Consider the following 17,514-nt stretch of genomic DNA (forward strand, 5'->3'; position numbering starts at 1 on the left):
AAAAAAAAAAAAAAAAAAAAAAAAAAAAAAAAAAAAAAAAGATATTCATAAAGTCTAGAAACATAGGTGGGTATATATAATGTCATCAAGACCATTTTCAATGTGTAACACACACATGCCCGTGCACACACACACACACACTGCAGACCTTATGTAGATTGGAAATCCAAGTTCCACATACCTGGAATCCTTTCGAGTGTCACCCAGAAATGCTCATCAGGAGAGTAGGTATCCTTTGACCACTCAAATAAGTCAATGGCCTTCTGGTCTTGAAGCATAAAATTAGCAGATTCCCTTGAAGGGCCACATAGGCAGAGCCAAAGTAAATGGCTAGATTGTGGAGAGGAGGCATTTTTCTCATCCAAGTCCACAGCATGAAGGAAAACAAACTGTTATCTCTGCTCCACATGCACGTATTTGGTCCTTCTGATAATACGAGGAGGCAGCACCCCAGGGGTGATATTTTTCCCTTTAAGTCCCTTCATATGCCGAACTATCTCCCTGTTGGTTTTCAAGGGGATATCTTGCCTGCAGGTGTTGACGGCATACTTCCAGGGAACCTCAGAGGCCACCAGGTCTTTCAGGCAGTGCAGGTCAGCTTGGAGCCTGGATATCCCTGCACAGACCTCAGACTCCGTCTTAGAAGCCACAAAGACGTTTGCGAAGCAGCTCAGTAGCTTTCTTACAGTGTCTTTGAAAGCAGCTGGGGCCTTCTGATCCGCACGGACACAGTAGATGTTTTGGGGAGTGCAGATGGCCCTGAAGAGCCTTTCAAATGTATCAAAGTTTTTGTGGATGACCATGACATAGGCCAAAGGGAACTCGGCTTTGTCTTTGCACAGAGGTTCCATCATGTAGTGCTTTCGGATCAAGTATTGCTGGCAAGTTATATTTCTCAGTGGCGTCACTGGTATATTTTCATCCGGGAACATTTTCTTGCCAGTCGCAATCATGCCACACACTTCTGCAAGGACTAAAGAGTTTGAGATTTTCCCCTGTGGAAGGTGTTTTTGCTGGACTAAACGGTTGCTATACAGGAATAAAAGTTATGAATGTGGCCACCAGTCTCAGGACCAAGCCAAATGCCCTTACCTTCATCTTTCATATGATCTCTTCTCAGTTCGTCGCTCACCTGATTTTTTGCCATTGCTGAAGTCAGTCTGCAGGTCCCTGCCCTGACTTGAGAAATCTGCTCTAGCAACTATCTTCAGCAAGAAGAGAAATATGACCATTTGTCTGAAAGAAGGAGGATCAACACAAGACCGTATCTCTTCTCTTACATTGAAAAAATCAGGTGAATCTCTGAACATGAATCAGTGGGGCCAGGTGACCACCTCCCAAAAGCCAGGCACAGCTGGGCACCTCTGAGTAGGTCAACCTCAAATTAAGACCCTAGCAAATTGGCCATGGCTGCCAGCTCAGGGTGTTTTTTCCACGTGGAGTAAGGGTGAAACGTATGTTCATTTGGCACCTCTTTTCCCCATACAGAGCCACCATCACCATCACTGATGTCACCTTTGATTGCAAGGGACACGCTATTTCTTTAACTTCAGGCAATCACAGTTGTCCTGAGGTTGGTAGCCATTTACATGGACAGTATGGACAGTATCCAGTACTGCTCAATAGTGGAGTCTCTTTACCTAAAATGAAGGATCAAGAATTTATAATATTTCAGGATTGGAAGGAATCTGGTAGATTATTCCCACCAACTTATTCAGTTTACATATGGAGAACACGGTCAATGAACCATAATGACTATTCTATCACACTTTGTCTCCATTTTCTCACTGATGGCCTGAGAGGTAAGCATTGACATTATATCCATTTTGCTCATGAAGAAATTAAGCCCAAAGATATGCTAGCTTGTCTGATGTCCAGTAATGAGTTAATGGTGGCATGGGGTTTTCAAACCTAACCCTTCTTTTTTCTTAGAGATGGGGTCTGGCTCTGTGCTCAGGCTGGAGTGCAATGGCACAATCATGGCTCACTGCCGCATCAACCCCGGGACTCAAACCATCCTTCTGCCTCAGTCTCTTGAGTAGCTGAGACTAGAGGTGCGAGCCACATTGCTTGGCTAATTACAATTATACACACACACACACACACACACACACACACACACACACACACATAGATGTTTTTTTTTTTTTTGAGACAGAGTTTTGCTCTTGCTGCCCAGGCTGGAGTGCAATGGTATGATCTCAGCTCATTGCAACCTCTGCCTTCCAGGTTCAGGCAGTTCTCCTGCCTCAGCCTCCCAAGTAGCTGGCATTACAGGTACCCACCACCATGCCCAGCTAATTTTTATATTTTAGTAGCTGGTCTTGAACTCCTGACCTGAGGTGATCCACCCGCTTTGGCCTCCCAAAGTGCTGAGATTACAGGCGTGAACCACTGCGCCTAGCCTTAAAAACCTTTTTTTTTTTTTTTTGTGGAGATGGGGTCTCACTATGTTGCCCAGGCTGGTCTTGAACTCCTGGGCTCAAGCAATTCTCCTGCATTGATTTCCCAAAGGGATTATAGGCATAAGCCACTGTGCCTGGCCTCAAACCTAATTATTCTAACTGGATAGGCCATCTACCTGGAATATTCTTTCCCCCTGCTTTTTCTTGAGTTCCTACTCATCTTTCAGGTCCCTATGTGACACTGCTTCCCTGGTGATGCTTCCTTGCCCTTCCAAGTCTGGGTTCGAAGCCCTTTCACCTGCCCTAATAACACCTTGTACTCCCTACAATTGCTTGTTTGTTTGCTCTACCACTAGTCTGTGGTGGACTATTTCTTTTCAAAAATTTTTATGTAATTATGTATTTATTTATGTTGAGATGGAATTTTGCTCTTGTTGCCCAGGCTGAAGTGCAATGGCACAATCATGGCTCACTGCAACCTCCACCTCCCAGGTTCAAGTGATTCTCCTGCCTCAGCCTCCCGAGTATCTGGGATTACAGGTGGGTACTACCATGCCTGGCTAATTTTTGTATTTTTAGTAGAGACAGGGTTTCACCGTGTTGGTCAGGTTGGTCTCAAAAACCTGACCTCGTGATCTGCCCACCTCAGCCTCCCAAAGTGCTGGGATTACAGGTGTGGCCAATATTTTATTTTTAAATGTTATGATTTACATATAGTAATTATACATATTTATGGGGTGCAGCATGATGTTCCAATACATGTATACATTGTGTAATGATCAAATCACTGTAATTAGCATATCCATCGCCTTAGACATTTATTGTTTCTTTGTTATCAGAACATTCAAAAACAGCTCTTCCTGGTATTTTGAAACATACAATGCATTGTCATTAACTGTAACCCTCCTCCTGTGCAGTAGAACTCCAGGACGTATGCTTCCTCTCTAACTGTCCTTGGCACCTGTTGCCCAATGTCATCACCCTGCTCCTTTCCCTTCTCATTCTCTGATAACCACTGTTCTACTCTCTGCTTCTGTAACAACGTTTTAGATTCCACATGAGTGAGATCACGCAATGTTTGTTTCTCGGTGCCTGGCTTATTTCACTTAACATAAGGTCCCATGGAGAACTATTTCTGTCTACTGGTCACTGCATTTTCAACACCTTGCTTCTGGTAGGCACTCACGGAATTGAGTTCAGCCACTCTTCTTTCCTCTATTTCCAGAGATCAGCAAAACCACTGCTGAGGGCCCCAGTCTGGCTCGCTGCATGTTTTTATACAATCTCTCAGCTATAATGGTTTTATATTTTAAAAGGGTTGGGAGAAAATGCAAAGAAGAAAAATATTTTGTGACACGTGAAAATTATATGAAATTCAAATTTCAGTGTCCAGAAATACAGTTTTATTGGAACCACAGCCATGCTCATTTGTTTACATAGGGCCTATGGCTGCTTGCACATCACAGTGGCAGGGTTGAGTTGTTGCCACAGCTGGCCACCAAAGCTTAAAATCTTTTCCATCTGGCCTTTACCAGAAAAGACTTGCTGATCCTCTCCTCTGTATCTATGGATGTCCCTTGCATACCATTATGCTTGCACTACATCAAGACATCTATTGTGGACTTGATATTATTTTATAACGTTTTACTTTGTTTTCAAGATTTCTTTGTGAATGCCAGAATGACACGATATTTGGTAGCAAAGCATGAGCTTCAAAGGGAGATTTGTGTGGGTCTAGATCCTGGTTTTGCTGTTCCCTAATTGTGTGACCTTGGGGAAGTCACTTTTCTTATGTGTCTTAATTTCTTTATCTGTAAAATAAAGATAATACCAGTAGGGCTGTTTTGTGAGTTGATGTGTTAATAAGTAGAATGCTCTTTGAGCAGTATTCACATGTAGTGAATGCTGTCAAAAATTAGCTATTCTTCTTACTACGCACGGTCACTTCTAGGGGCTACCTGTACCGCCAGTGAGCTGGAAACTCACATCACTGCTCTTTGCCTGAAACTGGCTGGCCCAAGCTTTGGAGAGATGCAGTACTGCCACACAGTGGCCCTATAAGGGGTGGCTTGGTATGCCCTTCCTTTTTTTTTTTTTTTTTTTTTTTTTGAGATGGAGTCTTGCTCTGTTGCCCAAGCTGCTGGAGTGCAGTGGCGTGATCTTGGCTGACTGCAACCTCTGCCCCCTGGGTTCAAGCGATTCTCCTGCCTCAACCACCTGAGTAGCTGGAATTACAGGCAGGTGCTACCACACCCAGCTAATTTTTGTATTTTTAGTAGAGATGGGGTTTCACCATGTTGGCCAGGATGGTCTCTATCTCCTGACTTTGTGATCCACCTGCCTCAGCCTCCCAAACTGCTGGGATTATAGGAGTGAGCTACAGTGCCCTGCCGCCCTTCCTTTTTTTTTTTTTAGGTGACTGCAAATCTGTGGATTTGCAATCCATCATAACCTTTTATTTCTCCCCTGACTGGGAGTAGCTCGAAGGAAAGGACATGTCTCCAAAAACATGAGGAGTATTCAACATGGCATTTGAGGGGCATAGAAAAACCTGCCTATCCCAAAGTCTCAGCCGCATCAGCCAGCCAAGGGATCACAATGACGTTTAAGAGGTTTCATAAGAAAGCTAATTGCTTAAATGAGATTTGAGTCCAGAAGGATGCCCTAGCAATAACCTCTGTATATCTCATTACACCATGAGTAAGTAACCAATGCCATTCAATAGAGTTTCAGGAAAAATGGGACAAGAGACAGGTTAGATTAGATGGAAGAAAAGCAAGCAAGGTGTGGCATGTGGGATACTAGTGTGGGCCCTCTGGACTGTGCTGGCAGGGTGGGCTAAGCAGCCAGGAGAGGACGTGAAGGTGAAAAGATGTTCCAGGGTGACATGCCATCACTTAGATTATTTTTATTTATTTTTTGAGACCAAGTCTCCCTCTGTTTCCCAGGCTAGAGTGCAGTGGCACAATCTCAGTTCACTGCAACCTCTGCCTCCTGGGCTCAAGCGATTCTCCTGCCTCAGCACTCCGGAGTAGCTGGGATTATAGGTGCGTACCACCATGCCTGGCTAATTTTTGTGCTTTTAGTAGAGTTGGGGTTTCACCATGTTCACCAGGCTGGTCTTGAACTCCTGACCTCAGGTGATCTGCCTGCCTCAGCCTCCCAAAATGCTGGGATTACAGGTGTGAGCCACTGCACCTGGCCAGATAATTTTCAGAATTAGAGATTAATCTTTTTTTTTTTTTTTTTTGAGGTGGAGTCTCACTCTGTTGCCCAGGCTAGAGTGTAATGGCGTGATCTCAGCTCACAGCAACCTCCGCCCTCCGCCACCTGGGTTCAAGTGATTCTCCTGCCTCAGCCACCCGAGTAGCGGGGATTACAGGCACCTGCCACCACACCTGGCTAATTTTGTATTTTTAGTAGAGATGGGATTTCACCATATTGGTCAGGCTGGTCCTGAACTCCCAACCTCAGGTGTTCCGCCTGTCTCGGCCTCCCAAAGTGCTGGGATTACAGGTGTGAGCCACTGTGCCTGGCCTGAGATGAATCTTAAAAATCAAAATTTCCCCAGTGTCCCAGACACACTCAAAGCAAAATTAAATAAAGGTTCGGCATCCCTAGTCTGAAAATCTGATATCTTAAAGGCTCCAAAATCCAAAACTTTTTTGAGAGTTGACCTGACACCATCAGTGGAAAATTCCACACCTTATATGATGGATTGCAGTCTAACAGCAGTCAAAACTTTGTTTTTTGGACAAAATTATTTAAAATAGTGTATAAAATTATCTCCAGGCTAAGGTATATATGAAATATAAATGAATTTCATGTTCAGACTTGGGTCCCATCCCCAAGACATCTCATTATTTATATGCAAATATTCCAAACTCAAAAAGATTTGAAATTTAGAACACTTCTGGTAGCAAGCAGTTTGGATATGGGATACTCAATCTGTAGTTTCATTTTAATTATTTTAATGTAACTTAGCTGAGCATCAAATTTTAAATTCCTTTTTTAAAAAATTCAGAAAACTTAAATGGCTACCTGACAGTCCAGTGACAGACATGGAAAGAGGCTTAGAGGTCATCTCACCCATCACATCATTTTATAGAGGAAAATGCCATCCAGAGAAGGAAAGTCACAAAGCCATCTAGCCCCGGACCTGGGAGTGGTGGCGGAACCACAGCTGGTCAGACACAAGAAGCTGCTTCCAAAAATGTTTATTTCCATTTGTCCTACAATGAAAACATCAGAAAACAAACAAAACAAAAATTTTTTTTTTGTTTTTTTTTGAGATAGAGTCTCACTCTGTCTCCAGGCTGGAATGCAGTGGCTCGATCTCGGCTCACTGCAACCTGCACCTCCCGGGGTCAAGCGATTCCCCTGCCTCAGCCTTTTGAGTAGCTGGGACTATAGGTGTGTGCCACCACACCTGACTAATTTTTTGTATTATAGTAGAGACGGGGTTTCACCATACTGGCCAGGATGGTCTCAATCTCCTGACCTCGTGATCCGCCTGCCTCGGCCTCCCAAAGTCCTGGAATTATAGGCATAAGCCACTGCGCCTGGCCTAGAAAACAAAATTTTATAAGCATGTCTCTAGCTCTAACTCACTATTCAACTGAAGGATAAATTAAATAGAGAATGAGATAAACTTAACTTCATGAGATTTGTTCTTAAATGTAGTTTCTACCCTAAGAAACCAATCTATGGTAAAGATAATATTTGTGTTTTTCAATGAGGCTGGTAAAACATTAGAACTTTGAAGCTCAGAGTGATAACATTTATTCATTCGTGCGAACCTTATCAGGATTAGGTAAATCTAATCAAAGCAAAACAAAATGATCTGGAAAGCTTTGTGACCAAAACCAATAGGTGTATTCAATACTCCTTTGAAGGGCACCTAATTCCAATAACATTTATATTTATAAATGTCCTCTAAATCTTTTATCTTCTGCAAATAAATTATTTCTCACACATACCAAATACAACGGTTAGTCCAATACATCAGCCTGTTTTCCAGCATGTACTCGGTGTCTCCAGGATGAGGACACATTGTGGGTCTTTTCACACTTCTCTCTCCCATCACCCACCCCTCTCCTTCTGATTTAACATATTGTTGCATTTCTGTCAAATTATCTGGAATGGAACAGTAGTGTTTAATCAGGTATACACACTGCCACGGGAACCTGCAACTTCAAATTCTACCCCTAATCACTGATGTTGACTTGTTAAAACATATATATATATTTTTGAGATGGAGTCTTGTGACCTCACCCAGACAGGAGTGCCATGGCGTGATCTCAGCTCACTGCAACCTCCACCTCCCGGGTTCAAGCGATTCTCATGCCCCAGTCTCCTAAGTAGCTGGGATTGTAGGCAACTGCCACCATGCCCGGCTAATTTCTGTATTTTTAGTAGGGACAGGGTCTCACCATGTTGGCCAGGCTGGTCTTGAACTTCTGACTTCAGATGATGCACTTGTCTTGGCCTCCCAAAGTAGCTGGGATTATAGGTGCCCAGCACCATACCTGTGAGCCACCGTACCCGGCAGTAGTTTTGGCTTTTTTTGTGGTTTTTTTTTTTGAGACAGAGTCTTGCTCTGTTGCCCAGGCTGGAGTGTAGCGGTGCTATCTCGGCTCATTGCAAACTCTGCCTCCTGGGTTCAAGTTATTCTCCTGTCTCAGCCTCCCAAATAGCTGGGATTACAGATGTGTGCCACCACACCTGGCTAATTTTTTGTATTTTTAGTGGAGATGGGGTTTCATCATGTTGGTCAGGCTGGTCTCAAACTCCTAACCTCAAGTGATCCAACCGCCTCGGCCTCCCAAAGTGCTGTGATTATAGGCATGAGCCACTGCACCTGGCCCAAACAGGTTTTAAAATGATGTAAATAACACATACCATAAAATTTACCATCTGAACCATCTTCAAGTGTGCAATAGACTAGGGGTAACTATAGTGCATGTTGTTGTATGACAGATATCAAGAAATTTCTCACCTTTGCATAATTGAAACTTCATACTCATCAAAGAACAACTCCCCATTTTCTTTTTGTGACTGGCTAATTTCACTTAGCGTAATGTTTGCTAAGCATCTTTGGCATGCACTGGTCTACCCAACAAACATGAACTGAGAGCCTAGTGCTGGCTAACATTGCCAGGAACAGCTGTTATACTAGAAAAATCTACTTGTAATATGGTAAAAATAGCAGTATGGGTTTGTAGAGGGTTTTCACACATACTGTGTCGTCATCATTTATGACAGGGTTTCTCACCCTTGGCGTTATCGATATTTTAAACCAGATAATTGGCTGTGGTGGGGGCTGTTCTGTTCATTGTTGGACGTTTAGCAGCATACTGGCATCTACCCGCTAGATGTAGTATCAGCTACTTGGGATGCTGAGGTGGGAGGATTCCTGGAGCCCCGGATTGAAGGCTGCAGTGCATTGCGATCCAGCCTGTGAATAGCCACTGTACTCCAGCCTGGGCAACATAGCAAGGTCTGCTCTCTAAAAAGCAAAACAAACAAACAAACAAAAACAGTATATGAGGCTACCTGGCACACAACAGGCACTTAATAAATAAAAGCTGTGTTTCATGCCCATAATCCCAGCACTGTGGGAGGCAGAGATGGATGGATCACCTGAGGTCAGGAGTTCAATACCAGCCTGGCCAACATCGTGAGATCCTGTCTCTAATAAAAATACAAAAAATTAGCCAGGCATGGTAGTGGGTGCCTGTAATCTCAGCTACTTGGGAGGCTGAGGCAGGGTAATCAATTGAACCCAGGAGGCAGAGGTTGCAGTGAGCCGAGATGGTGTCATTGCACTCCAGCCTGGACAACAAGAGCAAAACTCGGTCTCAAAAAATATATATATATATATTATTTAATAACATCATATAAAATATATGAAATTGAGTAGCTGGATATTAAGTATAACCCATTAACGGGACACTGAACAATAGAGGTTCACTGGATAGGTTCCGCTCTTGTTGCCCAGGCTGGAGTGCAATGGCGCAATCTCAGCTCACCACAACCTCTGCCTCCCAGGTTTCAGCAGTTCTCCTGCCTCAGCCTCCCGAGTAGCTGGGACTACAGGCATATACCAGCACACCTGGATAATTTTGTATTTTTAGTAGAGATGGGGTTTCTCCATGTTGGTCAGGCTGGTCTGGAACTCCCAACCTCAGGTGATCAGCCTGCCTCAGCCTCCCAAAGTGCTGGGATTACCTGGCAGATAGGAATATTTTTATTTGAAATCTGGCTCTACCTCTAATTAGATATGTGCTGTTGGCAAAAATCACTGAGTCTCTTTGGGTCTCAGTTCTACCAACTGTCAAGGGAGATTAAATAAACTTGCTGTGTGTACTTTATAAGGTTATAATGATATTAAACTTATGTAATAAAAGGAACGTACTTTGAAAGTATAAACTTGTTACACATGCAAGCCATTGGTATGATGTAAATTTTCTGTAACAACTTTATTGAGACTTAATTTATATACCATACAATTCTTCCATTTGAAATGTACAGTGCAGTGGTTTTCAGTATATTCACACAAGGTTATGCGACCATTATCCCCATCTAATTCCACAATATATGTTATTATCCCAAAAGAAACCATCTAATCATTACATGATGGTCCCAACTCCCTGGGTCCCTGAGAGCTGCCAATTTATCTTCTGATTCTAAAATTTTTCCTGTTCTGAGCATTTCACAACTAGAATATGGTATAAATTTTACTAGTTCCCTTCACAGTATTGTAAGTCTAAGCTGTCTCACATCCTTTTTGTAAGAGGAGAGGTGTGTTTGTTTTATTAGAGTAAGCAATAGTGTGTTCTTTTTGTCAATAATTTTTTTTTCAATTCAGACTCCATAGAGACTGTCAAAAATTGCCAATGACTATATTTCAAATCGTCATGGCAGGGTATTGGGAAAAGTTTTCAATTAGCAATAATCACGCCTCGGATAAACCTCATTGGCTATGATACCGTGCAAAGCTGTCAATAATATTTTTTAACAATTTTTTTTGAGACAGAGTCTCCCTCTGTCACCCAGGCTGGAGTGTAGTGGCGCGATCTCAGCTCACTGTAACCTCTACCTCCAAGGTTCAAGTAATTCTCCTGCCTCAGCATCCCGAGTAATTGGTATTACTGGTGCCTACCACCACGCCAGGCTAATTTTTGTTTTAGTAGAGACAGGGTTTCACCATGTTGTTCAGGCTGGTCTCAAACTCCCGACTTCAGGTGATCTGCCTGCCTTGGCCTCTCAAAGTGCTGGGATTACAGGCATGAGCCACTGTGCCTGGCTGTATTTTAGTAACATTTTTATCACAGAAATAGCTCAGGAGTAGATAAGTGTTCTAAAATTATTGCCATGTTGCTCAATGAATGTTTGTCAAACCACCTCTGTGACTGATGTCCATGTAGAAAAGACTTGTGAAATAGTATTGTGAAGCACCCTCATACTTCCGCCAGCAGTAAGGATTTTCCTTTGTTCTTTGATGTTCATATTTGCTTTAGTTCTAAGTCCCATAGGGGGCCCGTTTATGCTCAGCTAGTTTGTGCAAGAAAGGAAGGCTTGTGAAATGCTCCATGAACAGGTTTGGCCAATCAAATGTTCAGCGTGGTGTTGTCAGGAAGCTTGCCTCTCACCAGAAGGGGAACTTCTGGGAGGTGTCACTGCACCAGACCATTGCTAGGTGGAGGTCTGGCAGCTCCAATGGAATACTTGGAAGTGGTTTGGAATGGACCACTGTGACCCCATTTTTTTTTTTTCTTAAGGAAGATGCCAGTTTTATTTAAACACAAAATGTACACATAAGCTGTCTACTCATTTTCTTCACTGCGCAGCCTGGCATTGGGGTTGGTGACTCTGATGGCCAGCTAGGCAGCTCTTTCCACAATGGCTTTGTGGTGCTTGGAGGAAACATTGTGAGCGATCTCAGCACAGCAGGATTTGTTGCACATCAGCAGCACTTCCAGCTCCTTGACGTTGTGGACCAGGAACTTCCGGAAGCCACTGGGCGGCATGTGCTTTGTTTTCTTGTTGCTGCCATAACCAATGTTAGGCATCAAGATCTAGCCCTTGAACCTTCTACGAACCCTGTTGTCAATACCTCTGGGTTTCCTCCAGTTATGCTTAATTTTGACATATTGGTCTGACTGGTGCCGGATGAACTTCTTGGCTCTCTTTTTGACGATCTTGGGTTTCATAAGGGGTCTAAGGGCGGCCATGATGCTGAGGAGGCGATCGCTCCCCATTTTTTTTTTTTTTTTTTGTAAAATCTCACCATCTTGTCCAGGATGGTTTTGAACTCCTGGGCTCACGCAGTCCTTCCACTTCAGCTTCCCAAAGTGCTGGGATTACAAGTGTGGGCCACCATATCTGGCCCCTAATTTTTAATATTTATTCATGCTCTACTTAAAAAATGCCTTTACTATACCAAGGACTAGATATGTGCTAAGGTAGATAGATATGTGCTAAGCACTTGGGATACAGGGGTGAGAGACAGACCCTTTTTTTTTTGAGACAGAGTTTCAAAAAAAAAAAAAAGTTTAGCCAGGCTGGAGTGCAGTGGTGTGATCTCAGGTCACTGCAACCTCCGCCTCCTGGGTTCAAGCCATTCTCCTGCCTCAGCCTCTTTAGTGGCTGGGACTACAGGTACCTGCCACCATGCCTGGCTAATTTTTGTATTTTCAGTAGAGACAGGATTTCACCATGTTGGCCAGGCTGGTCTTGAACTCCTGGCCTCAGGTAATCCGCCTGCCTCGGCCTCCCAAAGCACTGAGATTACAGGTGTGAGCCTCCATGCCTGGTCCAGACACATTACATGCTACACAGATGTGCACTCATACATTCACACATACACAGAATAAAAAGACTGGGATGTATACACAAGAATGTTAACAGTGGTTTTCCCTGAGTTGTAGCATTATGGATTATTTTTGTTACTTTCACTCACTTCCAGAGCTTGCACTGCTTTTACAAGTGGGGAAAAGATTTTGTTCAGTCTCAATTTGCAGAGCTAATTTCTGAAATCCAGAAATGTCGCAGTAGAAGGCACATCTGCTCCAGGAGTATCACAGTGTATCAAACACTGCATCCTGAGACAGCTCCATGTTTCAAACTATGGTAGGAGATCTGAAATTTCTGAGAGAAACACCCAGAGACTTCTGGGCAGTATATGTTCATGAAAAGAAAAAATATATCATCTGGTTTTTCTGCATTATGAAAAATGCACTTTAATGAAATTAAGAGATTAATCAAGAATAAATTAAAACACTGTCTTTTTTTCTTCTTTCTTTCTTTCTTTCTCTCTTTTTTTTTTTTTTTTTTTTGAGACAGGGTCTCACTCTGTTGCCCAGGCTGGAGTGCAGTAGCACAATCTTGGCTCACTGCAACCTCCGACTCCCTGGTTCAAGCGATTCTCCAGCCTCAGCCTCCTGAGTAGCTGGGATTACAGGCATGCGCCACCACGCCCAGCTTATTTTTGTATTTTTAGTAGAGATGAGGTTTCACCATGTTGACCAGGATGGTCTCAATCTCCTGACATCATGATTTACCCACCTTGGCCTCCCAGAGTGCTGGGATTACAGGCGTGAGCCACTGTACCCGGCCCCACTATCCTTTTTTCTACGTATTCTTTCCAGATCCAGGAAAGGGTTCGGGGGAGGGAAGCAGTCATTTCTGGCCTTCTCTTGCCTTCTGACCTGGCTACTGAAGCACACAGGCCCATGCCACATTTAATAACCTTCAGAGACAGATGTTTGTAAAGTGGAACCCTGGCTTGATTAATTCAAACTGTGCCTAAAACCAATGTTTATTTTGTTTTATTGCCTTATATTTGAAGTTTAAATGTCTACTCATTATTGATCAACTTTGATTATGAATTTACTGGCACAAAAAGGTGATTTGAAAAATGCTAATCTCTCCCACCTTGAAGGCTGACAATTTAAACTAGCTCAGTAAAAGATCGGAGAAGTCATGCAGTAAAGAAACTTGCTTGGCTTTATTTCACCCAGTGTTTACCAAACTAATTTTTTCAGCTAAGTGTTTTTTTTTTTTTCTTTGAGTGAAATAAGTTTCACTCTTATTGCCCAGGGTGGAGTGCAATGGTGTGATTTCAGCTCACTACAACCTCCACCTCCCAGGTTCAGGCAATTCTTCTGCCTCAGCCTCCAGGGTAGCTGGGATTGCAGGCATGTACCACCACGCCCAGCTAAGTTTGTATTTTCAGTAGAGACGGGGTTTCTCACCATGTTAGCCAGTCTGATCTTGAACTCTTGATCTCAAGTGATCTGCCCGCCTCGGCCTCCCAAATTGCTGGGATTACAGGCATGAGTCACAGTGCCTGTGCCTTCTCTCAGATTTTTTTTTTTCCAAAATGGGGATAATAGACATCATTCATTCATTCATTCATTCATTTTGATTTTAGAGATAGCATCTGGCTTTGTCATCCCAACTGGAGTGCAGTGGTGTGATCACAGCTCACTGCAGCTTCCTGGACTCAAGTGATCCTCCCCTCTTAGCCTTCCAAGTACCTGGGAGGCTATAGAGGTAGTAGAGGTGTGCACCACCACACTTGAATTTTTTTTTTTTTTAATTTTGTAGAGATGGGGTCTTGCTGTGTTGCCCTGGTGATCTCAAACTCCTTGCCTCAAGCGATCCTAGCACCTAAGTCTCCCAAAGTGCTAGGATTACAGGTGTGAGCCAGTGTACCCAGCCGTCATCTTTTAGAGTTATTATAAGTATTAAGTGGCACAATGTAAATGTGTGTGTAAAGCACTACTTTTACTAGGTAAAAGACTTGGCACATAGTAGATACCCAATACATGAGATGTCTTGGCCCTCATTAATTAAATCAATAAATATATATTAGTCCCTATTATGTGCAGTACTACTGCCTTTAAGGAGCCTACATTTTAGTTGGGGAAACCAACAATAATCTAATAATAAGTATATAGTACACTAGATAGTAGTAAATGCTATACAGAATAAAAAACAAGGCAAAGAGAGGTAATGGGTTCTAATTTAGGCTTGGGATACATGTGCAAAATATCTTACAGCCCACCTGTTAAAATATTATAGCTGGGTGTGATGGCTCATGCCTGTAATCCCAGCATTTTGGGAGGCTGAGGCAGGTGGATCACCTGAGGTCAGGAGTTTGAGACGAGCCTGGCCAACATGGTGAAGCCCTGTCTCTACTAAAAATATAAAAATTAGCCAGGCGTGGTGGCAGGCACCTGTAGTCCCAGCTACTTGGGTGGCTGAGGCAGGAGAATTCCTTGAACCCAGGAGATGAAGGTTGTAGTGAGCCGAGATCACACCATTGCACTCCAGCCTGGGTGACAGAGCGAGACTCCATCTCAAAAAAACAAAACAACTGTTTATTGAATACTTTATTTCACTGGATTCTCACAGCAATGCTGTAAAGTAAGGGTAAAATTATCTTCATTCAGCAAATGAGAAATCTCAGGCTCAGGACGATTAAGTTCCTCTGAAACAGCTGACAAGGTCCAGATCTTTTAGCATCACTAGGCTGTTGTTATTAAAGTAGAAATCTGCACCTCCTCCCTATCGTCCAGTCCTTTCACAGAGCATGGTGTGGTCATAATATCCTCCACGGGCTGGCCGCAGTGGCTCTGCCTCTAATCCCAGTACTTTGGGAGGCCAAGGCAGGAGGATCACTTGAGCCCAGGAGTCGAGACCAGCCTGGGAAACATAGTGGGACTTCATTTCTATCCAAAATAAAAAAGATCATATGGCCCAGTGCAGTGGCTCATGCCTGTATAATCCCAGCACTTTGGGAGGCAGAGGCAGGTGGATCACCTGACGTCAGGATTTCGAGACCAGTTTGGCCAATATGGCAAAATACCATCTCTGTTAAAAATACAACAAAATATCAGCCAGGCGTGGTGGCTCATGTCTGTAGTTCCAGCTACTTGTGAGGCTGGGATCAGAGGATGGCTTGAGCCCAGGAGGTTAGGCTGAAGTTGTTTCCTTTTGTTTTTTTGAGATGGAGTCTTACTCTGTCACCCAGAGTAAGACTTACCATCTCTTGCTAATCTTTCTCTCATATACTCTTATTAGTGTTAATTTTATTTAGCAAACACTTAATATTTTACAACTAGGCCAGGCGCAGTGGCTCATGCCTGTAATCCCAGCACTATGGGAGGCCAAGGCGGGCAGATCACAAAGCCAGGAAATCGAGACCATGCTAGCCAACATGGTGAAACCCGTCTCTACTAAAAATACAAAAAAAAAAAAAAAAAAAAAAAAAAAAAAAAAAAAAAAGCCAGGCATGGTGGCACGTGCCTGTGGTCCCAGCTACTCAGGAGGCTGAGGTGGAAGAATCGCTTGAACCTAGGAGGTGGAGGTTGCAGTGAGCCGAGATTGTGCCAGTGTGCTCCAGCCTAGTGACAGATCAAGAGTCCATCTCAAAAAAAAATTTTTTTTTACAACTAATAAACACAAGTCTCTTTCCAAGTGCTTCATCAATATTAATGTTTTTATTTTTTTATTTTTTTGAGATGGAGTTTCGCTCTTGTTGCCAGGCTGGAGTGCAGTGGCAAGATCTTGGCTCACTGCAACCTCTGTCTCTCGGGTTGAAGCGATTCTCCTGCCTCAGCTTCCGGAGTAACTGGGATTACAGGCATGTGCCACCATGCCTGGCTAATTTTTTTGTATTTTTAGTAGAGATGGCGTTTCTGCATGTTTGTCAAGCTGGTCTCAAACTTCCGAGAGTCTGAGAGGGTGATCCGCCCTCCTTGGCTTCCCAAAGTGCTGGGATTACAGGCATGAGCCACCACACCCAACCTTCTTAAACCAATCCTTTCAGTCCAGTGAAAGATAATTGGAACGAACAGCTCCATTACTCTTGCCAATACAGGCAAAATAGGTTCATGCTGTCTTGAAGAGTAGCTGATTAAAAGCCACCTCAGTGTTCGGCGTTGGGCGCCAGGTCCTGGGGAGGAAGTGGGCCATGCTCATAGGGAGAACAGGACTTTTTTTCAGGGAGGGAGTTAGGGCCCAGTCACTCAGCCCCTGTTCCCGATCCCTTCAGGATCCCTGGCAAAGTGGCCCAAAGCAGCTCCAATTAAGGTCAGGTGCTGGGAAGGGCAGTAGGACAACTCAAGTAAAGCCACTCTGGCCGGGCACAGTGGCTCACACCTGCAATCCCAGCACTTTGGGAGACTGAGGCGGGTGGATTATGAGGCTAGGAGTTTGAGACCAGCCTGGCCAATGTGGTGAAATCCCACCTCTACTAAAAAGACAAAAATTAGCCAGTTGCGGTGGCACATGCTTGTAATCCCAGCTACTTGGGAAGCTGGGGCAGGAGAATCACTTGAACCTGAGAGACGGAGGTTGCGGTGTGCCAAGATTGTGCCACTGCACTCCAGCCTGGGAGACAGAGTGAAACTCTGCCTCAAAAAAAAAGAGAAGCCACTCGGATGAGGAGAAGGGTGGGCTACAGTCTAGCCCCGGTGGCAAGGAGCCCGCGGGAATAAGAGGTGGAAGTGTGGGTGCCATGGGGTTGCTGACGCTGGAGCAAGTTCTCCCTATCCCTCTGGGGCTTGCCTGCCTAAAGGAAGTGGTCCATGCATGGAATGAAGAATGTTTGTTTTTGAGCTGTGTGGCACCAGACATAAGCCTTCTGGGGCTCCACACCCTCCCCTCTGAGGCAAGCCCCACCTGCCCTGGAAGCAGCCTGCACCTCCCCTTCCTGAGCATCAAAGCTTTGGCTCGGCTATTGCTAAACTGTCTTCCTAGAAGCCTTTACCAGTTCATACTCCTACCACAAGTGCATCATTCTTTTTCATTTTTGCCAACCTGAAGAAGGGAAAGGGCTCTATTGTTTCATTCACATTTGATGACTATGGAGTGTGAGCCTATTACCATATGCTTTTCTCTCTTGTCCATAAAATTCCATTTCTGTGATATCATCTAAAGAAATTCTCAAAACGATAGATGTTCAAGAATGTTCGTATGGCACAGTTCATGCTTTATTTTTATTTTTTTTGCGGGAGACTGGAATTTTATTATTACTCAAATCAGTCTTCCCAAGCATTCAGGAGCAGAATTTTTTTTTTTTTTTTTTTTTTTTTTG

The 17,514-nt window shown here is 43.7% G+C and overlaps 3 pseudogenes; all 3 read right to left on the bottom strand.

Moving 5' to 3' along the window:
* LOC116531269 overlaps positions 1–1,509 on the bottom strand; it is a 13,210-nt pseudogene extending 11,701 nt beyond the window's left edge.
* An 8,766-nt stretch (positions 1,510–10,275) lies between these two features.
* LOC116531414 lies at positions 10,276–10,407 on the bottom strand (annotated as a pseudogene).
* A 261-nt stretch (positions 10,408–10,668) lies between these two features.
* Positions 10,669–11,649, bottom strand: LOC116531275 (annotated as a pseudogene).
* Between the last annotated feature and the right edge of the window lie 5,865 nt (positions 11,650–17,514).

Source organism: Sapajus apella, unplaced genomic scaffold, assembly GCF_009761245.1.
Source record: "Sapajus apella isolate SASKATOON/1434 unplaced genomic scaffold, GSC_monkey_1.0 scaffold70, whole genome shotgun sequence".
In the NCBI taxonomy this organism is placed as follows: Eukaryota; Metazoa; Chordata; class Mammalia; order Primates; family Cebidae; genus Sapajus; species Sapajus apella.